The following is a 13,264-nucleotide window of genomic DNA, read 5'->3' as shown; positions in this document are numbered from 1 at the left end:
CAATCTGAAAACAGCCAGACAACAAAAGAATCAATCTGTTCCCACATACTGCAACGCAGTTGCTTTACAGTTTTCTTTTAAACCAAGATTTATAGCACACAAAGTTATTCTACCTGGTTTGCTTGAAAAAGAGATTAAAAAAGAAATCATAGTTTCACATGAGAAATCCACGGCCTTGAAAAATTCATTGCAGTGCCTGAGCGAAGCAGCTAATATTGAACCAAAGGAATCCTGCAATAACCTTGGCTGTTACACACCTTGGTGTGTTTGAACTGAAGACAGTGGGCAGTGGATAATGTTTCTCATCAACGCTTCACCCTGGCATACCTCCCAGTAGTGGTCTGACCTTTCATCTCTGCTGGTGACATGCCTTTTCAGCAAGTTCTCACAGACTTTTGAACAATTACAACTGGAATAACTCACAATGCTGTCCAACATATTTATTAAGTTACCTTCGAAAAATAACTCAAACCAGCAAGATTTGCACAGGTTTTTATTTATGTTTTATTTTTTGTCTCAAAATTACAGGTGAGACTGTTTAAAATGCTCCCCTTTGTTAAAAATGAAAATCCATTGTAACAAAGCATGGGCATGGAGATTCTGGTCAGTTATCTGTATGCAGTTCAAAACAAATGCATACTTAACAACCAATCCCATCTTATCCAAATACATATAATCCAATTTGGTCCAAATTCAGTTCAAATCATTCCAGTTCACTTCAATACAATCCAGTCAAATAGTCAGTTTTAAATTCATTCAAGTACATGTATTACACACTTTGAAGTCAGATTTACATGTTCATTTACTGCTAATTTGTAAGTAGCTGACAAAATAAGGAAGTCCACATAATTACATTAAGTCACTGACCTTTTGACAATCTCCTTCCCAGAGAAAGAATGTGGTGACAGTGGAAGGGAACCACCCTGCTTTAAGAGGAATAAATCTCCAGCAGAGACACGGAACAAACACAGAAGCACGAGCCCAGGCGTACTTTTCATGGGAAAGAAAAACGATGGAGTAAACAGAGCTCATGTTTTCAACTGCTCAGTTAATGACTTCATCCATTAAAAGACACTGCTAAATTATAGCCACAGATATACACTGAGTAATGAGTACTTTCCTTAGTGAAAAATAGAGACCGAGCCAATCTAATGGTACCAATAGCTGCATCAGTGGCACAGTCTAAAAAAGAAGCTCAGCTAAGCACAGAAGCACCAAGCATGGTTTGCCTTGTATAGGTAAAAAACAAATGGATTAAACAAAGCAGATAAACAATTAATGGTTGCAATAGCTCTATCAGTTAGTTAATAGTAGCTTTAGATCAGCAATTGATGGAGCTATGAAAGAAAAGCAAAAAACAATGTAAATAAAGTTAATAGTAGCAATAGCTGTATCAATATTTGGTTCAGTCTAAGGAAGAGACACAAATAAACACTGAACCACTGAGCCAGGGGTACTTTCTGTGTACATAGGACAGTACATAGTACTTAGCAGCAGCAAAAGATCCATCAGTGTCTCCGTCTAGGAAAGAGACAAGGCCAAACAGTGAAGCAGCTGGGCCTTCTTTCAAAAGAAAAGAACAGATAAAAAGTTGACGTTTAGACAACATTATTTGCATAAATTGCATAAATGGAAAGTAAAGACTGTAAAGAGCTGCTAGTGTTTCTTACCACCAAGCTGAAGGTGATAACCCATGTAATGACTGGACACAACAGCAATAATTTTAGGTAGTTTTAAATGTAGAAAAATTAATCAGCTTTTCATTAGTATTACCATTACAGGTCAACTCAGTGTTCAGAGCATTTAAGATCCATCCTTGATGTTGTGAACAAACTCTGTGCACTACCTTTACTGTATCCAAACCCCAAATTTCTTCAAACACCTCTACTAAATAGCAGAATAAACATTTGGTAGGCTATATGAATAAATGGAAAGTTGAAGCAGAGCTAATTAATCAAACAGTTATCTTAAAATACACACGAGACAAAAATAAATTGGTTACAATAATGAGGTAGTTTATTGTGTGTTGAGAGCATTAGATCTCCCTTTAGTGTGTGATGAAAGTACCAGCGTGCTATCAGAGCCACAGGAAAACCCACGCTACAGGTAGTGAGTAATAAAAGGCTGTGTAATAATAAGGTCGGGTTGCAGCACAATAGATTTTGGAGTCTGAAAAAACTGTTTCCTGCTGCAAATACAGTAAACAAAAAGTCCTCTTTATAAAAGTCAGTGGAACACCTTCATTCTTCAGAGGAGCCATCTGGACTGAGTCCAGCTAAATTAGAAAGTTCTGTGAAGTTCAAGCTGAAGTAAAAAAGGAAAAAAAAAGTGACACTACTGATTTGATAAACATTATTATTATCATGATAAAAAATAATAACAAACATAACTTGATGTTAAAGACAATGAGAAATAATTTACATGTGATGTATCCAAACATAACAGTGATTCAATGTGTTTTTCTACAGTGGATGTGATGTTTTGCTGGAAGTATTTGATTAATCTGCACATTTGCAGCAACAGCATAAATCATCTGAGTGAATATGGGTGTGGGAATCTCAGCTGTGGATTTTTCACTCAGTGTTGTTAACTCCAGTAGTAATAGGTCTAGCCCTCTGATGTGTTTTCAGTGGGTAATACATAACCCTCAGTGGAACCGAAACAGCAGAAGTTCCGACCAAAACAAATAACACCAAAATTGAAAGCGAGGCCCTAACTGCACCCTTCAGTTAATGGAGCTCTTTTCTTGGAAAAATGAAACCCATTACGAACTGCATATCATTCCTCAAAAATGTGGGATATTCCCGGGCCTAAAAGAATGTGAAACCTTGTTAGGTCTGGAAATGACACAGAGGGAAAAAAGCTGCACTCTCTGGTTGTATCATCATTACACTGTCTTCAAATAATAATAGTTCTTTGCTGCGGTACCAGGATTTAAACTGGGCGTGTTCTGTAACTTTATAACTTCACTATGGGAGCAAACACCATGCAGGATTAGTGATTGCTGCAAGTCTGACTCGATACAATGTGCTGCGTTTTCTATATAAGAAACATTTTCACCAATTTCAATAATAAACTGAACTTGACTGCATAGTTTGATAACTAGGATCAAATTGGAATGTATGTAACTGACTGTGAATCTTTTTGTCCTATTGGAATTATTTTGTAAAGTGCCTTGAGACGATATTTGTTGCAAATGAATGCTATGTAATTAAACTGAATTTAATTTAATATGCAAAATTAGGAGATCAATTATCTTCCAGCCTGTGGACCAGTAAAATAGCTAGAATCTGAATGCTCAAATTGACTGAGACGTCAGGGAAGTTGGACCAACAGCTGAAACTTGATGTTTGCCTACAATAAAATACATATTCTTCAGCCAGCATCTTCACGAGGTCTTTAGCTTTTGTTCTGGGGTTGATAAACACATTTTGCACCAACATTGCGGGACACGGAACTTTTCTTCCCGACATTCTTATGGCGTTTATTGTTGCATTATATATAATTGTTGAGCATGGTACCTTCAGGCATCTGAAATCTGTTATTATCTGACCACTTAGGGGCACCCGTAGACTGTGTAAGGAGCATTAAACTTTCATACTCAGATGATCAGACCAAGACATCATGTACAGAAACAGAAAATAGAAAATAATGACCCAATACACTGCAACAGGCTGTGGGTTTTACACTCTTCATCCCAATATACATGCAATACACAAAGCAGGGTTGCATCATAATCAGTGTTGGGCATGTTACCTTAAAAAGTAATTAGTTAGAGTTAGTAGTTACTTCTCCCAAAAAGTAACTGAGTTAGCAACTGAGTTACTCCACTATAAAAATAATTAGTTAACAGGTAAAGTAACTATTGCGTTACTTTTTTTAAGTTTAAATATGTCTACGAATTTATATTTTTTTCTAAGGTTTCACAAGCCAGTTGCATAAAGTGGAATTACATAGACAAGTACACTCAAAATTTTAATATTTACTTCACATGTAAGTTCCTGCCTTTTACCTAAAGGAGAATAAAGAAGTGTCTGTACTTCCACTTGAAAACGCAATCTTTCCCTCCAGACACGCCATTGTTGCAGCTTACAGCTGCTAGTTTGCCGGAGCAGGGCCACTGTGTACGTTTGTGGTTTGTGTGTAAACTGAATACCGCCTCTGATTGGCTTACAATGAAAGCTTACTCTAGCTTAGCCAACCATCATCACTTATGCTGTTGTCTCGACCCTCGCTCCTCCCTTCACCAAAGAAAAAAAAGCTTAGTTCCTGTGGCTGTGAGCCATGACAGATGACATGAGCTTCAATGAGTAGCTTCAGTTTATAACGCACCCCATTTAATTGTCGGCAACAGTAACAGCGTTAGTAACACTGTTTATTTTAACGTTGTTATTCCCTTTAAGTGACAGGGATAATTGATATTTGTGATAAAACCTGATGTTTTACAAAATGCAGTTAATTTCATCATGTTTGGACCCACATAACACATGTCTGATGGTATGAAACAATGTGAAAGTGGCTTAAGATTTTAGTTGGTCCACCATAAGATGCATTTTGGTTGAATGATCGTGGGGATGACAACATTTTATGCTGCCAGACAACACTGTATACGTTTAGCTAGTAATTGCAAGAGTCCTGCTTACTTTCTTGTAATTGTTTAGACAAATGAGAGCAAATGACAGTTTTTCACTCAGATATTTTTGCTTACTGATGTAAAGCAGATTGGCAACTGAACCAGAGTTGAAAGCAAATCTCTAAATGCCCCGGAAATCTGTGTAAGCTGTAAGGTGTCAGCAGGGGTATACTTTATGAAATTAAAGTTTTTAGCATTTTGTTCTTCTAGGTTCTTCCAGGTTTCATATATGTGGTTATCAATAATTTGCACTGCAAAGAATGTAAAAGAAAACTGAACACTTCACAAGACAGGTCTTTTACTGACAATATTTCATATTTTACTTACAACAGCGGATTGTCAACTTCAGCTGCAAAAGATAAGCAGTTGCGTCAAACTTCATTTCTTGAGTGAAAAAGGAGCAAATACTATCCCTGAATAACTTCAAGGATTACAAAGAAGCTCTCACTCTTTTGCAGAGAGGCTTTGGTAAGAATATGATTTAGTAGCTGGTTCTATTAGCTGTCAACAGTGACAGACAGATGATTCACTGCTTTTTTGGACCGAGCAGATTTTAATCCTTCATGCTCTTTCTCAAACTGTTTCAAAGGCTGACCTCCCAGATGGTTTTTATGGTACAAACCATCTGGAACTTCATGTTGCTCATACTGAGCCCTCTATTACAATGCCCCTTTATTGTAGAGGGATTTCTTTAGTATTTGTTTGCCTACTGCTGTGCGCCCACTACTTGTCAACACAAATTGACAGCTTACCAAAAACTATTGAGGCATAAGTGGGTGGTTTCTCCTTTTTGGATGGCCTTGAACAAATTATCTGCAAATGTTAGGCCTATAAATATTAGAAAACACTAATTCTGTTTTAAAAGGAAGGTGTGAACAATATCCACACCCATTGAAAGTTATTGGGATTGTATTTGAAAGTTCAGCACAAAATAGAGCGTAATTGCAAGTATTTGACCATTTTAGACAGTACTATTCATTCAATCACCTAACAACTGAAAGAGAATGGTGCAACTAGAAACTTAAATAAAAATAACCATCTACCTAAGATATATTTTTGCACATAATTAAGCCTCATTTGATAAAGGGCTGTTTTCCATTTGAGACATTTATCTAAGATGTACTTTACTGAGTGAATTTAAAGTGGAGAGATCAGACAGATGTTTAGCACCAGGAGAGATGACCCCTATGAGCCAACTGCTGGAGTTACCATTTGTATTGTCTGTTTTGTGTTGTCAGCGGGTTTTTCCAGACAGCAGATGGTGACAGTTTGGTCATTTTATTTTCTGCATAATGTGCTCACATGCTTAAAGTACACATAGTTTCATCAAATTAAAAAAATGGATACCTCTCTAATTTCTACAACATGTTCGGACCATAACATCGTCTGTGTGCCAACTGGATACACACACATGAACAAACAATGACCTTGTGACAGGAGCCTGCCAGTATTGACCAAGACATCAGTCCTGTTTCCCACAGATGACATAGGAACCGTGGATGACAGATTGATTGAAAGATCCCCCTCCTGCTCTTATCCATCATGTTGGCCTGTTAATCATCCTCTTGCTGCTCGCCACCTGAACTGGAAGGAGGGACAAAAACATTTAGACCAGCCCTCACCACTGAGACAACCCAGAAAGACCTTGAAGCTGGGCTCTAACGCGGTGATTTGTTCGGTCTGCATTAATACAGTGTTATTTACCTGACCTTGTCTTTCTGAGCATAAAGGTGTCAGATCTGCTCCCAATAATGAAGATGACTGAATCTTTTAGGCACTGTGGTAGTTTGAGCTGGCCTATAATCTAATGCCAAAAGTTCTGTGAAGGATTTCTCAGCCTCTAAGGAAGGCTGGAGGCTGGGCAAAATTTAATCTTGGGACTTGATGGGACATATATTTACGTTTTTCAAAGATATGTCTAAACTAATGACCCAAGACATTTGGGTTTTACTTTCTTAAAATGTGCTTTCTTATCACAAGCTTGTGAGAAATGGAGAAACCTTACCTCCGGCTGTATGTTGTATCTGCTGCAAAACTGGTCCTTATTTTACTGAGACTTCTCCATTTCACAATAATACAACATAGCTTAAGCCTGCATAAATCAATAATCTTAAAAAATTCTAAAGGAAAGTGATAAAGGACATAAAAATCATCCCTGAGAGCAAACAGACAGATTCAATCTACATTAATGGTTCCTCCACTTTTTAGGTTTGGACCTACGAAATAACTCAGTAAACGTTGTGACCCAACTATTACTGGGGTAAGCCAGTGATAGTTGATTAACAAGCTAGTTAAATGAGGGCTTAATGACAACTCAAACAGCCCTGAAACTTATATAATTTTTATCCTTTGATGATAACATTAACATTTATGGGATAAAAATTTACAATAAGCAGTCACTTCAAAATGTATATTCTTAATTTCTATAAAGTGTTGCACAATAAATGATTTCTAACCTCAACTGGTCTGTCAGTTAATGAATTTAAACTAGGGATGTCCTGGTTAGGAATGTTGTGTTTCCAACACAGATCTGTAGGCTTTAACATAAGACATTTGCTAACACTCAGTCCTGGTCTGATACTTAATTAAAATCAGTGAATATGCTTTATAGTACAATAAACTTCATTTCATTACTATTATATTGTCTACATTAGAATTGCAGTTTGGTAGCACCTATAGCACTGATACTGCAGTATCCTTTTTTCTTGACATCACTAGCAGTTGTTGCATGAATGGCGCCCTGGGCAAGCTCCTCCTTCTTCCACCTGCCAATCACTGAAAATGCAGGAAATCATCTAAATTCTGAGGAAGGATGAAATGCATTGCAGTACTACACATAAAATAGTCTCCCTATTCCCAGTGACCACCAGGGCCCTCCAACTCTTCCTTGTCTACACATGCAAAAAACACAATAGAAAACAAATCCCTGACTCAGCTAACACCAGTTATATTATAAGTTATAAAGTTATATATAAAAAATAAGTTATGTATTTTTTCCTGGTGTTTGTGCACCCCCTTTTCCTACACTGCCTTGGGAAACTGCCTATATGGCCCAAATCAAAAGCAGCCACAGCTTGACGGCGGCAGATTTTGTCGCAACAGGAGTCATTCAAGACAGCTTTAATAAGCTCCAACACAGGGTTAGCTAGTTTGAAAAAGCTGCTGTGATGTTCTGACAACACACTACCTATAGCAAACATAGCTTCGTCGTAAATTTCTAACACCTCTGTGTGTCTGTCTCAACACATACTGCTACAGACAATAAATCTGTAGCTCCTGTAATCTAGCTCCTACTGATCATGTTCTCATCTGAAACAGTTAGCTAAAATGGTACTGTTAACATGTTTACTCTCTGTTTGGATACGACTGGTTGATCGTGTGTTATAGGTCATAGTTCATTGGAGTTACAGTAAGTTGTGTGAGGAAAAAACATGCTCTGTGCTTCACAGACTTTATACTTTGCTTTGAATGTAAAAGACCGACATATGACACAGTGGGTTCTGCAGCAGCCAATGCAGTCTCTTCATCACTTTAACCATCATTGCCGAGGCAAAAACAACACTTTGATAGTTAGAGGAAACCCTGATTTTTTAGATGTGCAGAATAATGAGTCAGCCTATACTGCAGCTGTGTAATCCGTGCACATGATGATAGGCTGGCATTTTAAAACATTGGTCATGTAAGAGGTGTGACTGCACGGCTCGCTGGGGGTCCAGCTGACAAAGTCACAGGCAATTTATAAACAAGAGGTATTGTGCGTAGAGTTTAGTCAGAGGCTCTGGTACTGATCATTTAAAACGTGTCTTCATTAGGACTCTGGTCAGATACCTGGGATCAGATTGTGACATCCCTAAAATATACAATGACATGTTATAAAAAGTTGTCCTATTTATATATTTTCAGCGTCTTGGTCCTATGTGGTTAAGTATTTGCCTTATTATGACCTTCGAAAAGTTTTGTCGCAAGAAGGAACTTTGCCTCTCAAGGAAATTAGCTAAAATCCTTTGTAGACTGCTGCAGAAAGAGGGCCGTTTAGGAGGATTGTGTGGTGGATGACCCAGATATTTGGTCTTAAGAAAATAATTCTCTCAGAAAATAAAAAAGAAACAAATGAAAATAAAAAAACACAATTACTATTAATAGTGGTTAACATTGTTTTTCAGTAGATTTCACGTCGGAATGCCAGTTAAAAATGCCAGTTAAAAATGTGAATTTTGGGACACCATATCACAAAAAATTACTGGCTATAATCTGTTGTAGTGTTTGGTGCCTGAAGGCTAGGATGAGGTCTTTGTTCTCATATAGTAAAGTAATCCAAAAAGTAATTTTGGGAAATGTTAAATAGCTTTAAGAGACCTTGAAAAAGCCTAAGAAAACTGCAGATACATTGGGAAGAACAAGCATTTGATACACAGCCGATTTTGCAGGTTTTCCCACTTGGAAAGCAGTCTTTAATTTTTATCATAGTACTCTTCAACTGTGAGTGACAGAATCTAAAACAAAAATCCAGAAAATCACATGGTGTGTTTTTTAAGTAATTCATTTGCATTTTATTGCATGACATAAGTTTTTGATTACCTAACAACCAGTAAGAATCCCGGCTCTCGCAGGCCTGTTGGTTATTCTTTAAGAAGCCCTCCTGTTCTCCACTCATTACCTGTATTAAATGCACCTGTTTGAACTCCTTATCTGTATAAAAGACACCTGTCTGGTACGTCTTCGCCAGCGTGGACTACGAACGCCGTTACCTGGAATATTTCTCTCTAACTCACTTCCCAACAAAATTGAGGAACTACAACTGCTGTTGGGGAAAAACAGGGACTTTTATTCATCGGCAGTTTTGTGCTTCACGGAGATGTGGCTGTGTGGATTAATATCGGACTCTGCGCTGCAGCTGGCAGGATTCCAGCTCTACAGAGCGGACAGAGACACGGAACTCTCCGGCAAAGCGAAAGGTGGAGGAATCTGTTTCTACCTCAACAGTGGTTGGTGCAACGACGTGACGGTGATTCAGCAGCACTGTTCTCCAGACCTGGAAGCCTTCATCATAAACTGTAAGCCTTTCTATTCCCCCCGTGAGTTCGCTTCGTTCATCCTGGTCGGTGTTTACATCCCGCCGCAAGCTAACGTGCAGGTCGCACAGCACATGCTCGCTGACCAGATACTGAGTGTGGAGCGGACCAACCCGGACTCCTTAGTTATCGTCGTTGGCAACTTTAACAAAGGTAATCTCACCCACGAACTCCCCAAATATAGACAGTTTATTAAATGTCCGACCAGAAAGGACAACATTCTGGTTCACTGTTACACCACCATCAGAGACGCTTATCACGCCGTCCCACGTGCTGCACAGGGCCAATCCGACCACATCATGGTCCACTTGATTCCTGCTTACAGGCAGAAACTAAAGCTCTGCAAACCTGTTGTGAGGACGAGAAGGAAGTGGAGCAGTGAGGCTGTGGAGAATCTCCAGGCATGTTTAGGCTGTACAGACTGGGATGTGTTCAGGACTACTACCAACAGTCTGGACGAGTACACAGAGGCTGTGAATTCCTACATCAGCTTCTGTGAGGACAGCTGTGTACCATCATGCACCAGGGTGAGTTACAACAACGACAAACCCTGGTTCACAGCCAAACTCAGAAGGTTAAGACTGGATAAGGAAGAGGCCTTCAGGAGTGCGGACAAAGACATATACAGAGAGTATACAAGTTTGGCAATGCAGTGAAAGAGGCCAAACGACTGTACTCTGAGAAGCTCCAAAACCAGTTCTCAGCCAACGACTCTGCGTCTGTGTGGAAAGGGCTCAAGCAAATCACCAACTACAAGCCGAAAGCCCCCCACTCCATCAACGACCGACGCCTCGCCAACAACCTGAACGAGTTCTACTGCCGCTTTGAAAGACAAAGGGACAGTCCTGCAACCATCCCCCACGACGCCCCCCAACACCTGCAGCCACAATCCACCACCCCCACCCCAAGAGGGGCCATGGCACCTCCAACCCCCACCCTGAAGTTCCCCCCCACCAGCCCCCTACCCACGCCGAGGACGGCTCTTTCCATCCAGGAGAGGGACGTCAACAAACTCTTCAGGAGACAGAACCCCCGGAAAGCTGCTGGACCGGATTCTGTCTCACCAGCCAGCCTGAAGCACTGCGCTGATCAGCTGTCTCCAGTCTTCACAGACATTTTTAACACCTCACTGGAGACATGTCATGTGCCAGCCTGCTTCAAGTCCTCCACCATCGTCCCTGTTCCCAAGAAGCCAAGGACCACAGGGCTTAATGACTTCAGACCCGTCGCCCTGACCTCTGGTGATGAAGTCCTTTGAGCGCCTTGTGCTCTCACACCTAAAAGACATCACCGACCCCCTCCTGGACCCCCTGCAATTTGCCTACAGAGCCAACAGGTCTGTAGATGATGCAGTCAACCTAGCCCTTTACTTCATCCTCCGGCACCTGGACTCCACAGGAACCTACGCCAGGATCCTGTTTGTGGATTTCAGCTCTGCCTTCAACACCATCGTCCCAGCTCTGCTCCAGGAGAAGCTCTCCCAACTGAGTGTGCCCGACTCCACCTGTAGGTGGATAACTGACTTCCTGTCTGACAGGAAGCAGCGTGTGAGGCTGGGGAAGCACGTCTCTGACTCCCTGACCATCAGCACTGGTTCCCTCCCAGGCTGTGTTCTCTCTCCTCTGCTCTTCTCCCTGTACACCAACAGCTGCACCTCCAGTCACCAGTCTGTGAAGCTTCTGAAGTTTGCGGACGACACCACACGGACTCATCTCTGATGGTGACGAGTCTGCGTACAGATGGGAGGTGGACCATCTGTTGGACTGGTGCAGCCAGAACAACCTTGAGCTCAGCGCTCTAAAGACAGTGGAGATGGTTGTGGACTTCAAGCAGATCCCAGCCCCACCTGCCCCCATCACCCTCTGTGACTCCACAATTGACACTGGAATCTTTCCGCTTCCTGGGAACCATCATCTCCCAGGATCTCAAGTGGGAGCCAAACATCAGCTCCCTCATCAAGAAAGCCCAGCAGAGGATGTTCTTCCTGCGGCAGCTGAAGAAATTCAACCTGCCAAAGACTATGATGGTGCACTTCTACACAGCCATCATTGAGTCCATCCTCACCTCCTCCATCACCACCTGGTACGCCGCTGCTACAGCCAAGGATAAGGGCAGGCTGCAGCGTGTCATTCGGTCTGCTGAGAAGGTGATTGGCTGCAGTCTACTGTCGCTCCAGGAACTGTACACCTCCAGGACCCTGAAGCGGGCAGGGAAGATTCTGGCTGATCCCTCCCATCCCGGTCACAGACTCTTTGAAACTCTCCCCACTGGCAGGAGGCTGCGGTCCATCTGGACCAAAACCTCACGCCACAAGAACAGTTTTTTCCCATCTGCCATCAGCCTTGTTAACAAAGCCCGTAAACCACCCTGACATTCTCCCTTTTGCCCACACGCCCCCTTTTTTGCTGACAGGACACTTGCAACCTGCAACTCTATGCGTTACATTAACGCTCAGCTTGGACTCCTGCTTGACTTGCACTGCCATACTTGCACACTGATCATCTGCACTGTTGTACTGCTCTCGCATCTTATACTGCTCTACATTTACTCTCATTCACTTAAAACTGTGCACATACATTTATATTATATTGTAGATATGTTTATACTGTTTAATTTGTATTGTATTGCACCGACTACGCCAAAACAAATTCCTTGTATGTCCAAAAATGTACTTGGCAATAAAGCTTTTCTGATTCTGATTCTGACCAGAGAGCTGTGTGAGGACATCAGGGATAAAATAGCCACCTGCACAAGGCTGGGATGGGCTACAGGAAAATAGTCAAGCAGCTTGGAGAGAACGTAACAACTGTTGGCGCAATTATAAGAAAATGGATGAAGTTCAAGATGACGGTCAATCTCCCTCGGTCTAGGGCTCCATGCAAGATCTCACCTCGTGGCGCATCAATGATCATGAGGAGGGTGAGAGATCAGCCCAGAATTACACAGCAGGACCTAGTCAATGACCTGAAGAGAGCTGGCACTACAATCTGAAAGAAGACCATTAGTAACACACTACACCGCCATGGATTAAAATCCTGCAGGCATAAGGTCCCCTTCAAGCCAACACATGTCCAGGCACGTCTGAAGTTTGCCAATGACCATCTGGAAGATCCAGAGGACGAATGGGAGAAGGTCATGTGGTCTGATGAGACAAAAATTGAGCTTTTTGGTCTAAACTCCACTCGCTGTGTTTGGAAGAAGAAGAAGGATGAGTACAAGCCCAAGAACACCATCCCTACAGAGAAGCATGGAGGTGGAAACATCATTCTTTGGGGATGCTTTCCTGCAAAGGGGACAGGACGACTGCACTGTACTGAGGGGAGGATAGATGGGGCCATGTATCATTAGATCTTAGCCAACAACCTCCTTCCTTCAGTTAGAGCATTGAAGATGGGTCGTAGCTGGGTCTTCCAGCATGACAATGACCCGAAGCACACAGCCAGGACAACTAAGAGGTGGCTCTGTAAGAAGCATCTCAAGGTCCTGGAGTGGTCTAGCCAGTTTCCAGACCTGAACCCAATCAAAAATCTTTGGAGGAAGCTTGAAAGTCCATATTGCC

This window comes from Girardinichthys multiradiatus, chromosome 10, assembly GCF_021462225.1.
Source record: "Girardinichthys multiradiatus isolate DD_20200921_A chromosome 10, DD_fGirMul_XY1, whole genome shotgun sequence".
In the NCBI taxonomy this organism is placed as follows: Eukaryota; Metazoa; Chordata; class Actinopteri; order Cyprinodontiformes; family Goodeidae; genus Girardinichthys; species Girardinichthys multiradiatus.
The sequence above is the reverse complement of the archived record's forward strand: the minus strand, read 5'-3'. Positions refer to the sequence as shown.